This window comes from Canis aureus, chromosome 6 (assembly GCF_053574225.1).
Source record: "Canis aureus isolate CA01 chromosome 6, VMU_Caureus_v.1.0, whole genome shotgun sequence".
In the NCBI taxonomy this organism is placed as follows: domain Eukaryota; kingdom Metazoa; phylum Chordata; class Mammalia; order Carnivora; family Canidae; genus Canis; species Canis aureus.
Window position 1 is genome coordinate 47,904,085 of NC_135616.1, and position 5,409 is coordinate 47,909,493.

Below are 5,409 nucleotides of genomic sequence, written 5' to 3' on the forward strand. Positions count from 1 at the left end.
AGGGTTCAAATTCTAGATCCCAAAGTCTGCATGTCATAGGTCCTTAGGCTTGGAACCCACCTTACAGATCACGTGAGCAGATTCACAGTCCACACAGAACTACCTCTACAGAACCTCTTCTTAGATAGCATTCTGCCAAAGCTGAGGCTGAGATGTTTCAGCAAGGAATATTTCATCCCAGGTGAATAAATAGAGCCTAATAAATCACCTTTTCTCTCTTAGATGGAATTTGTAGCTGTCATTCAGCAGCCTGTTATCCTGGCCAGGATAAATATTTACAGATTGTCTTTTCCAGGTTTTGTCTGTGTGCTAACATGCTGTGTAGAAGTTATGGTTGCATTATTTCATTTGCTCATCAAATTTACAGATACTTATTATATCTGTATCTACTGTTTCATGTGGTTTTCTGAATATAAAACATTTATGTTTTCCATTATTACATTTTCAAATCTAAAATCATTAGTTTGAATACATTTACTGGTTCTGGGTGGGTATGTAAGTAAATTTCAGTTGTCATGTACATATTTATTTCAAGGTTAGTAAATACAGGTACATGCTCTTATTAAATCCTTTTCGATGCTTGCTTAGGACAAGAGAAAAGGGAGGGAACACTTGTACCTGGGTACTGTGCTAGGCACCTTCCACCCAAGGTTCTGAGGGAGATTCTGTTTGAGGATATGCATGAGAAAATCGAATCCTGCAAAGGTGGAGTAATTGGCTCTGTCACACAGCTAGGATTGGAAACCAGCTCTACCAGACTCTGTGCAGGCTGTCTACCTGGGGCTTCCTGTTGGATGCTTTGTTCCTATGTAGCCTCCCCACTGTGTCTCACCTGCTCCTTCCATAGGAGAGACTCTTGGTGTTCTGTCTTTTTTCTTTCCCTATTCTATTTCCCCTTTCTCTTTGCATTTAATTTATTTTCCCTGTGAAGTCATATCCATGCCAGGGCCTCAACTCTCAAATATATGTCTTCAGTTCTAGACTTTCCTTGTAAAGTGCATACTGGGCATCTCCCAGGTGTGTCTCAAGATGCTACAGGCTTCTCTCCCCTCTCTCCCCATTGCCTTTCTCAGCAGACCCTTGGCCCCCAAACAGTTGGCTGTTCTGTACTTGGTGATAATGTGTTACCTTTAGATTCCTCTTGTATTACTTGATGTATTATAGTTATTTATTTATGCATCTGTTCCTCTGTGGTTGATTAGCTATGAAAGAGCTTATCTTCAATGCTTATAATAGTTTCTTCCATTTTTAGCACAGTTTCTGGCCAAAAGTAGAGGCTCAGGAAACATTTGTTGACTAAATGACTAAGACTGCAGATATGCCTTTATAGATTCAATTGAATCATTCTGCAATAAATCTGGAAGCACACTGATGAAACTCACCTTTATGGTTCTGTTTTCTGTGATCTATGGAGATAATCTGAATTATTGAGATAAAAATGAGGGCCACTTTTGTTGAATATTCTAAGCATCTTACTGAAGAACACTCCTCATTTCCTGGCAAAAGTTGGTTTTAGTATCTCATCCCATTGTAAAGAGTTATATAATCTTTGCTATGACTGTGATGACTTCATACCAAAGCCCACCAGAGCACAGCAGAACGTTCTAACTCAGGCCCAGATGTCCTGACCATGAGGCTGGATTGCAGAAACACCCTCCAGCTTTGCTGTCTGTGACACCTTCCCTCTTCTTTTTCAATCCTCAGTTCATGCTTATAATTATCCACAGCAGATTTGACTCAGCATCACTCTGGTAAGTTAGAAAGTTCTTAAGGTTTTAGGTGTAGCCATAAGAAGTTATGTAGACTGGATATTTCTTTACAATTTTGTATCTCCAACAAAAGTAAAAATATTATGGAGATGTTTTTCTCAGTCCCATACAGAGTAAAGCTGAATTGGGCAAGGTATGATGGAGCAGGTATCTCTGACTATAGCTAGTGGATAGTTAACTCTTAGAGTTAACTATAGTTAGCTCTTAGAGTGAGCAAGACATTGCATTAAACACAGTGGGTAAAAAAAAAAAAACACAGTAGGTAATAAAATGAAGAAAACATGTAGTTCCTATTTTTAAAGTGTCTGTATGCTGACTCATTAGAAATTGATCACAAGGATTATGTAATGTCCTGAATCAGTCTTAACAACCTAAACTTGTCTGTACATCACAATCACTTTAGTATCTTTAAAATAACTATGCTTTGAGTCCACATGACACAATTGAGTAAACATTTTTAGGGGATTAAGCCTGGGAATCTGTATTGGTTTTTGTTTTGGCTTGTTTCTTAAAGATTTTATTTTTAAGTAATCCCTATATACAATATGGAACTGATGGAGCTTGAACTCACAACCCAGAGATCAAGATTTTTTTTTTTAAAGATTTTTATTTATTTATTCATAGAGACACACACAGAGAGGCAGAGACACAGGCAGAGGGAGAAGCAGGCTCCATGCAGGGAGCCTGACGCGGGACTCGATCCTGGGTTTCCAGGATCACGCCCTGGGCTGAAGGCAGGTGCTAAACCGCTGAGCCACCCAGGCCGCGCCAGAGATCAAGATTTGCATGCTCTTTGGACTGAGCCAGCCAGGTATCCCTGTATTGTTTTTTTTTTTTTTTTTTAAAACAAAAAACAAAAAACAAAAAAAACAATTTATCAGCTGATTGTAATGCACCCAGTGGCTAGCTTTTAATTTTTTTTAATTTTTTTTTATTTATTTATGATAGTCACAGAGAGAGAGAGAGGCGCAGAGACATAGTCAGAGGGAGAAGCAGGCTCCATACACCGCGAACCTCATGTGGAATTCGATCCCGGGTCTCCAGGATCGTGCCCTGGGCCAAAGGCAGGCGCCAAACCACTGCGCCACCCAGGGATCCCAGTGGCTAGCTTTTAGAAGCTACTGGTCCATATTTCACCTAAGTAAAACTCAATTAAAGTGTCTGGATGTAGGAATAATTGAAGGAGCTGTGTTAATTTATCTCTTAATTTTTAGTGACATGATTTTTCGGAAACTCAGATAAAGGCAAATTTTTAGTTTTATAATTTGGTAAGGTGAAAGCTCAGAGAAAAGAAAAATTTAAGTCCATTTTTTTTTCTAAGTGAAATGTCTGCATTTTTTTCTTATGTGATTTATATATAATTTACTTGTCATGCTGGAATGGTTCATAATTCACCTTTGCTAATCAGTGCTAATAGGAAGAGCATCTGGCATATTGGAATGGAATTAGTTATGGCAATCATGAAATTCAAATCAAACAACAAATATTATCAAGTGCCAGCTATGTGCCAGGAACAATGTAGAAATCACCAAAAATATTTTTAAAATGAGCTACTAAGTAAAGGCAGACTATGGGAAAATAGTAAGTAACAGTGATTTCTAAGTAGTAGCATAATATCAGGGGGCTTATTATAATAATCCTTCTGAGTCAATCAAGGGCAAATTGAATTAAATCCTGTAGTGTTAGAGTTAATGCCATTGATGTTGGTTTTACTCATTTCATATTTTTAATATACATCAAAATGGAATTGAAAGATCTTCTGGTGTTGCATACATTCAGCTGGGTATTCATTGGTTACCCATGCTTAGGAACATTAATTTACTAACTTTTAAGACAGCTAAAAGAATATAGAGGGTAGAATAGTAGTTGGAGGGAAGTGTGAGAGGTATTTTGATCCATGACAATTGACTTAGAAGTAGAAACTAAATTATTCCTTTGGCAGAAGGGTGGGGTAGGGGAAGAGAAAACAAAGGAATAAATGAGGTTGGTTTTGGTAGAAGTCAAGTGTACGAAGTGAGGGAAATGTCTTTAAAGTAGAAGAAAATTATATTTGGAATCCATAATGGTATGGTATGCTGACCTTCTAGAATGTAGAAAGATGTGGTTCTTGGTCAGTGGAAAAGAGGAAGGAATGGTAGGAGGCGCTGGAAAGAGTCAGATCAATATCTAGGACTCTAAGTGTTTGAAGGAAGATTTAACTTCCTCCGTTGGCAGTACCTATCAAAGACAGTTTTGAAATTTTAATTGAGAACAATTTAGAAGTTAGGGAACCTTTCCCACATTTCTAAACAGTAGATTAGCTGTATGGTTAGATTTTTAATATAGCATCCCAAACTCCTGAAAATTCTTAAGTAATAGCAATTAAATCAAAAGGAACCTTTTACCTATTGACATAAAATATTTTTTTCTAATAGTTGCATATTTTCCAAAGGCCCTCTAAATGGCTTAGTGATAACACATTCTCTGTAACAATTACAGATCTTCCAAAACAAGAGGATTGTATTAATAAAAAAAGAATGCTTCATCAGTAATGACAAATGTCATTTATGCCCCAAGTTCTATTTTTGGTGGGTTTTGTTTTGGTTTATCATGATTAAAAGAATCATAAATAAAAAATAAATAAAAAAGAAAAGAGTTTTAATTCTTACTTATTTTCTCTTTCTCCTATATGCCTATTTATGTGGGAAGATCTGAGTTATTCTCTGCAATTCTAGAGGTTTCATGAGTCCCATTTTTGGGAGAAGGCACTCTTTTTTGCACAAACATTGGCTACTGACATTTGGATTTGCAAATAGACTGCTTTATTTGGGTTGTGCTTTATGGAAAACAGGTCAGTTTGGGGAGAAGGAATTTATTATTGACCAGAAGAACATCATAGAAACAGACAAGATCAATTCATAAAAGAGAACTAGAGACTTAGAAGGAAATTTAAAAACAAATTTCGTGCCTTTTTAAAAATTCTTTAAGTGCTGAAGTATAAAATATGTGTATGTAATCATCCATCCACACTCGACTTTATCCGATCAAAGGGCTAAATTAATTTATAAAAATATATACCATACAAAAAGTTAACATAAATTACTTAGACAATCTGGGCAAGAACATAAGATGTAGTAGTGTTCTAAAACAATTGCTAAGGAAGGATACAGATATGGCCCCAAACATTCTGAGCCATCAGAGAAGAGAGGAAACAACATTCACTTACAGGAACTATGGTGTTCTAAGATCAAAGCAGATCATTTCTCTGGGCAAAGCACAGCCTTCCCTAACCCTGAGACCTGAGAGCTCTCTTTGAGTCTTTGTAAAGGACCCTGTGTGATGTAGGCATGATGCTGTCATCTCTGCATCGCTGTGATGAGTACAACAGAGACTTCCATTTGGTTGTTTATCACAGTGTCCTTCAATTTAGGCCCAAGAGAGCCAAAGTACTATTCAGTAAAAGCAATTCAATGAGTGTTACCAAAATAAGGTAACCTGAATAGGTAGCTTTCAAACAGAATGAGGTGATACAAGGAACAAAACATGTATTTGAATTGCCTTTCGCATATATTGACATAGCTACACATGGCATGCACAATAAAACAGCTTATGATGTCAGTCCTGCTCCGGGCTGGCATCATTCTAGAACTTGGGAAAACAA

At 37.0% G+C, this 5,409-nt stretch overlaps 1 long non-coding RNA gene across 1 annotated transcript; it reads right to left on the reverse strand.

The window, feature by feature from the left end:
• Nucleotides 1–2,356: 2,356 nt before the first annotated feature.
• On the reverse strand, nt 2,357–5,315 carry LOC144316040 (uncharacterized). Its single transcript, XR_013381832.1, has 2 exons — nt 4,975–5,315; nt 2,357–2,586 (listed from the first exon to the last, which is right to left on the reverse strand). It is a non-coding gene; the product is annotated as an uncharacterized LOC144316040 (long non-coding RNA).
• Between the last annotated feature and the right edge of the window lie 94 nt (nt 5,316–5,409).